Source organism: Mustela nigripes, chromosome 7, assembly GCF_022355385.1.
Source record: "Mustela nigripes isolate SB6536 chromosome 7, MUSNIG.SB6536, whole genome shotgun sequence".
Lineage (NCBI taxonomy): Eukaryota > Metazoa > Chordata > Mammalia > Carnivora > Mustelidae > Mustela > Mustela nigripes.
The window spans coordinates 74108699-74121859 of record NC_081563.1 but is presented as its reverse complement, the minus strand read 5'-3'; the positions used below and the strand labels follow the sequence as shown (position 1 = coordinate 74121859).

The 13161-nt window shown below is 35.7% G+C and overlaps 1 protein-coding gene across 1 annotated transcript in view; it reads right to left on the bottom strand.

The window, feature by feature from the left end:
* The window catches only part of TSGA10 (testis specific 10), a 75383-nt gene that overhangs the window by 53362 nt on the left and 8860 nt on the right, over positions 1-13161 (bottom strand). The window contains exon 2 of the mRNA XM_059407647.1: positions 8385-8513. The gene's annotated coding sequence lies outside the window, so the exon portion shown is untranslated. The remainder of the gene's footprint in view (positions 1-8384; positions 8514-13161) is intronic.

Sequence of the window (13161 nt, the reverse complement as noted above, 5' to 3'; positions counted from 1 at the left end):
TGGAGAGAATACCTACAATTTTCAGGATTGTAGTCAAGTATAACAAGTATAAAAGTTCAAATAAAATTTCTGGAAGATGACAGTACTCAAAAAGTAGCTTTAGAAAAAAACCTTTTTATTTTGAAATAACAAAGGAGTCACAGGAAGTTACAAAGTATACAAAAGGATTTCTTTGGCCCTCAACCCACTTTTCCCAATAGTTCCATCTTAAATAATTATAATGCAGTATCAAACTCAGAGATTTGACATTGGTACAATGCGATCCCATGTAGAGTCAGCATCTCGGTAAGATATACAATTATTCCATTATCACAAAGATTGCACTCCTGTTACCCCTTTCAGTCACATCTTCTCCCCTCCCCATCCTTAACTCTTAGCAGCCACTAATCTCTATAATTTTGTCTTTTCAGGAATGTTATATAAGTAAAATCGTGATAAAGATCATAGTATGTGATCTTTTGACACTGTCTTTTTCACTGAGCACAATGTCGTTGAGATCTATCCAAGTTACATGAATGCATTGTTCAATCTTTTTTGTTGCTAATATTCCATGGTATGGATTAACAGTTTGTTTAGTCATTACTAATTAAGGGAAATTGTAGTTATTTCCAGTCTTTATGACAAATAAAGCAGCTATGAACAATCACATACAGGCATTTGAGTGGACATAAGTTTTCATTTCTCTGACATACCTAGGAGTGCAATTGCTGGGCTGTAAGATAAATATATCTTTAGTTTATAAAGAACAAACTATTTTCCAGAGTGGTTGTACCATTTCCCATTCCTACCAGGAATGTATGAGTGATCTCCTCATCCTTGCCAGCACTGGGTATTGTCACTATTTTCAATCCTAACTGTTCTTATAGGCATGCATTGTTGTTTCATCTTGGTCTAAATCTGCATTTCCCCATCCTCTTTAGAAAGGATGAACTTCTTTTTATGTGCTTATCAACATATATCCTTCTATGAAATATCTCTTCACATCTTTTGCTCATTTTCTAATCGGATTGATCCTTTTTAGTGCTGATTTTAAGAATTCTTCATGTATCTTACATATGAGTCTTCTGGAAGAAATATGATTTGTAGCTTGTCTTGTCATCCTGTTAGATGGATTTTTCAAAGCAAAAGATTTAAATTTTGATGAAGTCCAAATTATCAATTTTTCTTTTATCAGTCATGCTTTTGGTGTCATACTGAAGAACTATTCACCAAGCCCAAGGTCCTGAAGATTTTCTATATTATCCTAAAAAGTTTCCAGTTTTATGTTTTACATTTAAATTTATGATCCATTTGGAATTAATTTTTTGTGTTAAAGTGTGAGTTTAGGTCTAGATTCATTTTCAACTGTTTTAGCACCGTTTGTTGAAAAGACTATCTTTCCTGCATTAAACTGCATTTGCACTTCTGTCAAAAGCCTTTTGGTTTTACTTGTGTAAGGGTATTTCTGGATTCTCTCTTCTGTATCATTGATCTGTCTATCTCTTTGGTGATACCAGTCTTAACTACTGTAGTTATATAATAAGCTTTGAAACAAAAGAGAATGACTCTTTCCACTTTATTATCCTTTTCAAAATTGTTTTTGTTGGGGTTTTGATGAGAACTGTATTAAATGTATACTGATTTGGAGAGAACTGACATCTTTACTATGTTGAGGCTTCCAATCCATAAACATGATGTCGCTCCATTTGTTTAGACCTTCTTTGGTTTTTCATTAGCATGTTGTGGTTTTCAGATTAGAAGTTCATACTTCAAATATCTAAGGATTCAATTTTCTATTTGAGTAATTGTAAATGATATTGCATTTTCTGATTTCCACATGTGAATTGCTAATATAAAGAAAATGAACATGTATTGTGACCTTGATGAACTCATTTGCTAGTTCTAGTTTTGTACTGCAGATTTCATGAAATTTTCTAGGTAGAGGATCATGTCATCTACCATTAGGGACGACAGTTTTATTTCTTCATCTCCAGTTTGTATGCCTTTCAACCTTTCAACCTACATGTACAGTTATATTTGAAGTGAATTTCTTACAGATAGCGTTAAGGCTAGATTAGGTTTTTAATCCAGTCTACTAGTTTCTGTCTTTTAATTGTTATACTTAGACTGTTATATTAATATTCAAGAGTCAACTATACTTCAATTTAAAAAAACATTCAAGTGTGACTTCTTTTTGGTCATTTGTGGTTTTTTTTGCTTTTGTTTGTTTTTTCTGCCTTCCTGGGGGTTACTTGAACTTTTAAAAAATTCCATTCTGAATTACTTATAGTGTTTTTGAGAAATCTCTTTGCACAGCTTTTTAGTGGTTGCTCAAAGCGTAATTTATTTGTAACTTAGCACAGCATTTTACCAGTTCAAGTGTAGAAAACTTACTTACCTTTATACCCCTTATATCCCTTACCCTCTTCTACTAATAAAATAATTATCTTAGATATTTCATCTACATCCATTGAGAATTACATTTGACAAACACAATTTAGAAAACAAAAAAGGAAACTGTATTGCATTTGGCCATACATTTCTTTGTCTTTCTTTTCTATTCTTTCAAGATTCTCTTATCACTTCCTTTCTAGTTAGAGAAATTCCTTTAGCTATTCTTGTAGGATAGTTCTGCTGGCAACCAATTATCTATCTTAGTTTTCTTTATCTGAGAATGCCTTGATTTTCCATTAATTTCTGAAGGATACTTTCACTGAATACAGAATACTGTTTAAAATGTTTCACCTCTTTTCTTTTGATGGCTGCATAGTATTCCATTGTGTATATATACCACATCTTCTTGATCCATTCATCTGTTGATGGACATCTAGGTTCTTTCCATAGTTTGGCTATTGTGGACATTGCTGCTATAAACATTCGGGTGCATGTGTCCCTTTGGATCACTACATTTGTATCTTTAGGGTAAATACCCAATAGTGCAATTGCTGGGTCATAGGGCAGTTCTATTGTAAACCTGGTGATTCACAGACCTGTACCCCTGGGGATAAAAATATATGTTTATAAAAAATAAAAAAATATAATAAAAAAAATGTTTCACCTCTTTTCAACCTCCATGTTTTCAGATCTGCTTCTGCTGTTATTTGAATTGGTGCTCACCTATAAGTAATGAACTGTTATTTTCAGGATTACTTTTTTTTGTCTTTAGTTCTCACAAGTTTGAATACAAGGTGTCTCGGCATGGGTTTCTTTGAGAGATTCCTGGTAAGTGTTCACTTACCTTCTTTAATCCATATTAAATCTTTTGCCAAATTTGGAGAATATTTAGCCTTCCCACTTTATTTTCAGCTTCCTACTTTATTTTCTTCTGCTTATGGCCTATTACACATCACCTGTTGGTTTTGTTTTCATTCTGTCTGTTCCGTGTCCTAATTTTGTTTCTGAAAATTCAGTCCAGCTATTATTTTAGAATATACTGTATGCCAGGCAGTATTCCATTCCATTAATGCTCTGAATATTTTTTCAGTCTGATTCTCTCTTAACTTTCTTTCTGGGACTCCAGTGATCTAAATATTAGACCATTTGTTATAGTCCCACCTGTCCTGAGCCTCTCTTCACTTTTTCAATCCATTTTCTCCCTGTTCAAATTAGGTTATTTCCATTTTCTATTTTCATGTTCACCAACTCATTCCTATCTCCTTTCCATCCTGTTGTTTGAGAGCACTGAGTTTTTAATTTCAGTTACTGTATTTTTTAAAATTTTCATTGTGGTAAAACATACATAAAACTTACCATTTTAACCACTAAGTGTGTGAATTGGTGGCAGTAAGTACATCCACAATCCACAATATGTTGGAACCATCCCACATCCATTTCCAGAATTTTTTTTTAATTATCCCAAAATCTGTACCCACTAAACAATAACTCTCTATGAATTTGCCTATTCTAGGTACTTCATATAAGTGGAATCACATACTTGTCCCTCTGTGCATGGCTTATTTCATTTAGCATAATGTTTTCAAGTCTCACCCATGTTGCAATATTGCATCACAATTTCAGTCTTTTTAAAGGCTGAATAATATTCCATTGTATGTACTCACCACATCTTGTTATGCATCTATTGACAGACAGCTAGGTTGCTTCCACCTTTTGGCCATTGAAAATCATGCTACTATGAATGTCAGTGTACAAGTATCTGAATTCCTATTTTCAATCTTTTGGGGCTATATCTAGGAGTGGAATAGCTGGATCATGTGGTAATTCTATATTTAACTTTTAAAGGAACTGCTAAACTTCTTCCACCACTGCTGCACCATTTTATATTACCACTAATAATGCACAAGGGCTTCAGCTGTTCCACAATATCACCTGCACTTGTTATTTTGTTTTGATAAGAGCAATCCTAAAAGGTATGAAGTGATACCACATTGTGGTTTTGATTTGCATTTTTTCAATGGATCATGATGTTGACCATCTCTTCATGTGCTTACTTGCCATTTGGAAAAACGTCTATTCAAGTCCTTTGCCCACTTTTGAATTGGGTTGTTTTAGTTTTTGATTATTGAGTTGTAAAAGTTCTTTATATATTCTTGATATTAACCCCTTATCAGCTATATGATTTAGAAATATTTTCTCCTGTGCATTTTTAATAGACTTTATTTTTTTTAAGTTTTATTTAATTATTTGAGAGAGAGAGAGACACACACACACACACACACACAGGGGGAGGGGAAGGGAGAAGCAGACTCCAGTCTGAGCAGGGAGCCAGATGTGTGGCTTGATCCCAGGTCCCCAGGATCATGACCTGAGCTGAAGGCAGATGCTTAACTGCATGAGCCATCAAGGTGCCCTTACACATTTTTCTTCTGGAGTAGTTTTAGGCTTACAGAAAAGTTAATCAGGAAATACAGAGTTCCCACATACTCCTTCTCCCCATGGGACACAGTTTCCCATCTTATTTATGAATATTGACACATTAAATAAAGTCCAGAGTTTATATTAGGGTTTACTCTTTGCATTGTAGATTCTACAGCTTTTGACAAATGCTTAGTGACATGTATCTACCACCATTGTATCATACAGAATAGCTTCACTTCCCTAAAAAAACTTGTGCTCCACTCACCCTTCCCACCCTTTCTTCCTTCAAATTCCTGGCAGTCAGTGATCTTTCTAATGTCTCTATGTTTTATCTTTTCCAGAAGGTCAAATAGTTGGAATCATGGAGTATGTAACCTTTTTGGTTAGCTTTTTCTCACCTAGCAATTTGCTTTCAAGTTTCCTTCATGTCTTTTTGTGACTTGATAGTTCATTTCTTTTTATCAATGAATAATATTCTATTGTACAGATATACCACAATTTTTTAATCTATTTACCTACTGAAGAACATCTTGGTTGCTTCCAAAACTTTCACTTGGTTCTTCTTTATATCTTTTATTTCTTGGATGAGATTTTCTAGCTTTGTGCTTGTTTCAAACATGGTCAGAACTGCTTGGAGCATGTATATGATAATGGATCTAAAATCCTTGTGAGATAGTCTCTAATTCACCTCTGTGTTGGCATCTTCTGGTTGTCTTTTCTCATTAAGGTTGAGATATTCCTGATTTTTGAGATAAGAAGTGATTTTTTTCATTGAGATCTGCTCTTGTGTTTTTAGTAGGCTTCTTCTCACACTTCTGTGACTTTAGTTCCAGCTAATAAATGGGGATGCTACCTCTTATTGCCAGGTGAAGGAAGTCCAATTTCTCTACTGTGCCTCTATTGATACCTGGGGAGGACTGGTGTTCTTGTTACTATTAGGCAGGGATGGGAGTTCAGGGTCCCCACCAGAACTCTGCTGATACCACCACAGTAAGGAAGAATACAGGTACCTTGTTATTATTCTCATGTGTCCTCCACCAACTCTGTGGGTAGGTGGACTTGTTACTGCTAGAAAAAAGTAAAAATCCTGAATCTGCCTGTGGTCCCCTCTGAAACCACGTCAACAAAAAGGAAAGGGGAAACCTGTTACTCTCAGTGAGGGTGGATATCTAGGCTCCTGATGTGGTCTTTGCTGACACTAGGTGGTTGTGGGGGATACTTACTACCTAGTAGACAATATAGTCTTGGCTCCGCAGCATGCCTTTTTGATATCACCTTGGTGGGATGTGGGGGCTTGGAGAGTGAGCCATGAGGTATGGCTGGGACTCCTTGTCACAGCTTGACAAGGATGGAAGTCTAGGCTCTTTACTCGGATTTTTCCAGCAGGAATGAGGCTACGGTTTTTTTTCATGGTGTTTGAACAGGTAGTTATTGCCCCCAAACAGTCTTCATTAGAAACATACCCATAAATACAGAGAACAAAATGATGGTTGCTAGAGGGGAGGAAGATGAGAAAGTGGGTGAAGGGGCGTGAGAGGTATAGGCTTCCAGTTATGGGATGAGTAAGTCATAAGGATGAAAGGTAAAATGTAGGGAATTTAGTCAATACTATTATAATAGCACTGTATGGTGACAGATGGCAACTACACTTGTGGTGAGCAGAGCATGAAGTATAGAGTTGTCAAATCACTATGCTATATATCTGAAACTAATGTAATACTATGTGTCAACTATACTTTAATTAAAAAATAATTAGTAGAGCAAAAAGAGGAACTTCACCAGGGAATAGCCCAGAAGATAACACTTTAAGCAAGGGATCCAAATAAAGATCATTAGTAATGGGACAAATTGAAATTTTGTGCTATTTGATAGGAGGCAATGAAAAGAACCCACCATCACTTCTGTGGTATTCCTGTCTGTATTCATTTTGTATCTTAAGCCAACAATTATGTCACAGTTGGTATCAGGGATCTGAAGTGGCTTAATTTGGTAATTTTGGTTTAAGGTCTCTCACTAGGTCAAAAGGAGTCAGTCAGGGTGACTGTCACTATAGGAGGGTTTAAGTGGGGCTACAGAATCCCCTTCCAAACTCACCCAATATACTTGGTAGACCTCAGTTTCTCACTGGCTATTGGCTGTTTCAGTTCCTTTCCAGGTGGGCCTATCTACAGAGCTGCTCACAACATGGAAACTTGCTTCCTCTAGAGCAAGTGATCCAAGAGATCACTTTATAACTTAAATACTTCTGCTCTATGCTCTTGGGCACAAAGATAAATTCTGGTACCATGTGCAAGGAGACTGTATTAGAGTGGGAATAAAGGAGATGGGCCAATTTGAAGGCTGGTTTCCACACAGCCAAAGGTTCATAACATAAAGATGATCATAACAAACCCAAATCAATAACCATTCTATAAAATAATTGGCCTGTATTCTTCAAAGTGTTGTGGTCATGAAAATCAAGGAAGAATGTTTCTGAATGAAGAAGATAAAGGGCCACAATAGCTAATTGCAATGTGTAATGCTGGATCTCTTTGTTATTGCTGACATTATGGGACAACTGGAAAACACTTGAATGGGGTCAGAGGATTAGCTGGCAGTAATGTATTCAAGTTCATTTCCTGATTTTTACTAGGTTGTATTGTGATCTTGTAGTAGAGAGTTCTTATTTATAGGAAAGACCCACTCAAACGTTAGGGATATCAGGACATCAGGCCTGCAACTTACTCTCAAATGGTTTGGGATTGTGGTGGGGGATATTCTTTGTTCTGTAATTGCAACTTTTAGAGAAGTTTGAGATTGTTTCCAGATTAAATATATATATAAACTATAAAGACCCAGGACAGAAAAAAAAGTGGTCTACATTGCTAGACTGCCCCCTTCCTAGTTCTTTTTTGTCTGCATCCATTCTAGATGCCAGTTTTTCTAGCAATGAGATACATGGAGCAAAAGGAAAACCCAGAAATTCATTAACATGTCAATTATTGTATGCTGAGGTCCCTAGCCAGTCTTCCTGCTCCTGCCCACCTTTCAGAATGTCCTTATGTTTGTTTTATAACAAAATGTTCAGCATTTTTAGTTGTACTAAGTAGGACAAATAGGGTAAAGTAAGTCTACTCCATCTTCCTAAAAGAGGAAGTTTCTTTTAATAGCCTTCATTAGTAGGGTTACCACAGATCAGGCACCAGGAAAACAAATATCAAGCCTGGAACTGGGTTCCAGAGAACTGGGTTCAAATCCTAGCTAACTTGGGAGTCCAGACAAATGCTGCCTAGCTCTGTCACTTATTAGTCAAATATAATTCTATAGCTTCTTGGAATTTTAGCTTCCATGTCTGTAAAATGGAAATCACAGCACTATTTCACAAGGTTGGAATTAAATAAGATTATGTACATAAAAGCACTGGACACAACACTTCCACATAGTTTGCACTCATATATATCTGAATCTTCATGTATCAAAATGATTAGGATATAAATGGAACGATTTTAGACCCATAAAATTCTAAGGAGCACTGAATTAGTATTTATTCTCCATCTTTGTGTTTCAAAATTGGCCCTCATCTCAAATTAATTCAGGGAAATAAATGTAACCTGTAATTTCAGTGCAGAGATGAATTTATCTTGATTTCTCACTTCTTGTTCTAGCTGCAGAGTATTCTGGTATTTTTCAGCTTCAGAAACTGGAGCCCCTAGACCAAAATCATGTTCTTTGGTGGTAACCTAGTGGAAAAAAATGGGAATGATACAGAGGCATTCAGTTTAAAATAGTTTTGTAATTTTTCACAACTGTCAACGATACTTGGAAATTAACAATATTCTTAGATAACTATTTTTAACTCTGTCTTACCAGCTAAGAGGATTTTCATCAAACTTTACTTTCTTAAAATCCCATGTTATGAAACTTTTTTCTGTTTTCCAAATATAAAACTACAATATTCAACATGCTTTTCAAAAAAACAAAACAAAACAAAAAAAAACAACATATCCCATCCTATCCCATTTGTAACCACCGTTCTAAGGAAATATGGGTCATCAGGAAATAATGATAATACTTCTAAGCCTGTGTTGACCAATATAATAGCTACTAGCTACCTATTTATTGCTGCTTTTGTATATTAACAAAAAGGTTTGCTACCCATACCACAAAGGGCTAACGTTCCTAATACAGAAATAACTCGTATAAATAAAAAAGGAGATGAAATACCCTAATAGAAAAAGTGGCAAAGAATATGGATATTTCATAGAAATGGATTTTAAACAGATTTAAAGATATTCAATCTCACAAATTAAAACAACACTGAGATACCATTTTTTAACCTCACACTGGCAAAGATCAGGAAGTTGGATATATAATTTAACATTCTTATACATCACTGATGGCAGCATAAATTGATACAATATTTCTGGAGAACAGCTGTGCAAAATCTAGCAACATTACAAATGTACAAAGCTCCTGTACAAATAATTCCAATTTTAGGAAATTTTCCTAAATACATATTTGCACATGTGCAAAATAATATCATTAAAATATTTTTCACTTTAGAGTACTATATGTACTACCCCATACTGTGCTTTTTTAATATAACAATGTATTTCAGAAATTATATCATTTAGGGAAATAATTTGTTCTTTCCCTGAATCAAGGCTGCCTGCTGTTATGTTAAGGAAGAGAGAATTTGCTATAAGAATCCTAGATCTCTCCTGGCAACACAGATGCTATTCTACAAAAACTAGCATTTGGGAAATTATAGGATCAGGATGCCCCAGTCATTGACTTTCTATTACACCCTGTATGACCCACTACTTAGCAGTCTGACAGACTTATTTTCTTTTTCCCCTCCCTTAAACCAGACATAAACCTGCTTTTCAGTTCTTCATTTCAGCACTTATTGCCTCACCTGGAATTTCAGCACTAAGTCTCACAGAGTATTTCTAACTTATGAATCATTTAGGCCTATATAGCTTAGGCCAAAATCCGAAGTATCTTTTTTTTTACATAGTTTCTGTTGAAAAATGTGTTCCTACATGCTAACTGAACATTAAAAAAAAAAAAAAGGTGTTCTTACTCATAAACATTTGACTTAGAATACCAGATTCAGACTATACACTATAATAGCACTTTTCAAATCTTACTGAACATATGAATCACTTATGAATTTTCTTATTTACAGTAGGTCTGAAATACTGCATTTCTAAAAATGCTGCTCAGTAATTCCTTATTTGGCTAGTACAGAGACCACTTTGAATAGCAAGGATCTCTTCAATTAAAGTTGTAACCTGCCATGCATTCAGAGCTCTTCATAATTTGGTCACCTCCCACTTCTCCAATCTTATCTCCTAGTTGGTACCTCTAAGAATACCTCTATAAAAGACAAACTATTCTCCATATTCTTTATACATACGTTCATATTATCATTACAAATATACAATAACTTTTGCTCATGAGCCTTGCTCTTTTCTCCGTTTAAAGACACTTTTGAGGCTCAGCTTGAATTCCATATTCTATTAGGACGTGTTCTCAATATTCTCCATCAAATAGTGATCACTTCTTCATTGAAACTTCTGTAGGTATTGGTTATAGAATAAACTGCATAGCTATATTTTTCTACCAGATAGGTCTTCCTCACACAATTATTAGAATATATTTCTTGTGGTGCTTGGGTGGCTCAGTGGGTCAGGTCATGATCCCAGGGTCCTGGGATCGAGCCCCGCATCGGGCTCTCTGTCTCTCTGTCTACTTGTGATCTCTGTCAAATAAATAAATAAAATCTTAAAAAAAAAGAATATTTTTCTTATTGTGTTATGTTAGTCACCATACAGTACTTCATTAGTTTTTGATGATGTGTTCCATGACTCATTGTTTGCATATAACACCCAGTGCTCATTGCAATACATACCCTCCTTAATACACATCATCAGGCTAACACATCCCCCTGTCCACCTCCCCTCTGAAACCCTCAGTTTGTTTCCCAGAGTCTCTCATAGTTCATCTCCCCCTCTGATCTCCCCACCTTCATTTTCCCTTCCTTCTACTAATGTCCTCCATGTTATTCCTTATGTTCCACATGTAAGTGAAACCACATGATAATTGTCTTTCTCCACTTGACTTATTTCACTCAGCATAATCCCTTCCAGTTCCATCCATGTTGAGGCAAATGGTGGGTATTCATCCTTTCTGATGAATATTCCATTATATATATTCTAATATATATATTCTAATATTCCATTGTACATAAAGACCGCATCTTCTTTATCCACTCACCTACTGAAGGGCAGCTCATCTCCTCCCAGTTTGGCTATTGTGGATACTGCTGCTATGAACAATGGGGTGCATGTGCCCCTTCAGATCACTACATTTCTATCTGGGGTAAATACCCAGAAGCATGATGCTGGATCACAGGGTAACTCTATTTTAATGTTTTGAGGAACCTCCACACAGTTGTCCAAAGTGGCTGTACCAACTTGCATTCCTACCAACAGTGTAACAGGGTTACCCTTTCTCCAAATCCTCATCAACATTTGTTGTTTCCTGCCTTGATAATTTTTACCATTCTAACTGGTATAAGATTTCAGTGTGATTTTGATTTGGATTTCCCTGGTGGCTAATGATGCTAAACATGTTTTCATGTGTCTTTTAGTCATGTGTATGTCTTCTTTGGAGAAGTGTCTGTTCATGTCTTTTGCCCCTTTTTTTCACTTGGTTATTTGTTTTTTGGATGTTGAATTTGAGAAGTTCTTTATAGATCTTGGATACTAGCCCTTTATCTGTAGTGTCATTTGGAAATATCTTCTCCTATTCCATGGATTGCCTCTTTGTTTTGTTGACTATTTCCTTTGCTATGCAGAAGGATTTTATCTTGCTCGAGACCCAAAAGTTCATTTTTGCTTTTGTTTACCTTGCCTTTGAAAACGTGTCTTGAAAGAAGTTGCTGTGGCTGATGTCAAAGAAGTTACTGCCTATGTTCTCCTCTAGGATTTTGATGGATTCCTGTCTCACATTGAGGTCTTTCATCCATTTAAAGTTTGTCTTTGTGTATGGTGGAAGAGAACAGTCAAGTTTCATTTTTCTGTATATAGCTGTCCAATTTCCCCAGTACCATTTATTGAACAGACTGTCTTTTTTCCATTGGATATTCTTTCCTGCTTTGTTGAAGATTAGTTGACCATAGAGTTGAGGGTCCATATCTGGGCTCTCTATTCTGTTCCATTTATCTATGTGTCTTTTTGTGCCAGTACCATACTGTCTTGGTGATCACAGCTTTGAAATATAGCTTGAAATAAGGCAATGTGATGCAATCAGCTTTGTTTATCTTTTTCAACATTTTCTTGGTGATTTGGGGTCTTTTCTGGTGCCATATAAATTTTAGAACTTTTTGTTCCAGCTCTTTGAAAAATGCCACTGGTATTTTGATCAGGATGGAGCTGAAAGTGTAGAATGCTCTAGGCAGCATAGACATTTTAACAATATTAGTTCTTCCAGTCCATGAGCATGGAATGTATCCCCATCTTTTTGTGTTTCCTTCAATTTATTTCCTAAGTGTTCCATAGTTTCTAGATCCTTTACCTCTTTCATTAGGTTTATTCCAAGATATCTTATGGTTTTAGGTGCTATTGTAAATGGAATCAATTCCTTAATTTCTCTTTCTACAGTTACATCATTAGTATATAGAAAAGCAACTGATTTCTGTGCACTGATTTTGTATCCTGCCACATTACTGAATTGCCATATGAGTTCTAGTAATTTGGGGGTGGAGTCTTTTTGGGTTTTTCGCATAAAGTATCATGTCATCTCCAAAGAGAGAGAGTTTTATTTCTCTTTGCCAATCTGGATACCTTTATTTCTTTTTGTTGTCTGATTGCTAATGTTAGGACTTCTAGCACTATGTTGAACAATAGTGGTGAGAGTGGGCATCCTTGTCATGTTCCTGATCTTAAGGGAAAAGCTGATATTTGCTGTGGGCTTTTCATAGATGGCTTTTAAGAAACTGAGAACTGTTCCCTCTATCCCTACACTCTGAAGAGTTTTAATTAGGAAAGGATGCTATATTTTGTCAAGTTTTTTTTTCTGCATGAAATGAGAGGATCGTGTGGTTCTTGTCTTTTCTTTTATTAATGTGTTCTATCACACTGATTGATTTGTGACTATTGCACCACCCTTCTATCCCAGGAATAAATCCCACCTGGTCCTGATGGACAATCCTTTTAATGTACTGTTGGATCCAATTGGTTAGGATCTTGTTGAGAATTCTGGCATCCATATTCATCGGGACTATTGGTCAGTAATTCTCCTTTTTGATAAGGTCTTTGACTGGTTTTGGGGTTAAGGTAATGCTGGCTTCATAGACTGAGTTTGGAAGTTTTCCTTCTG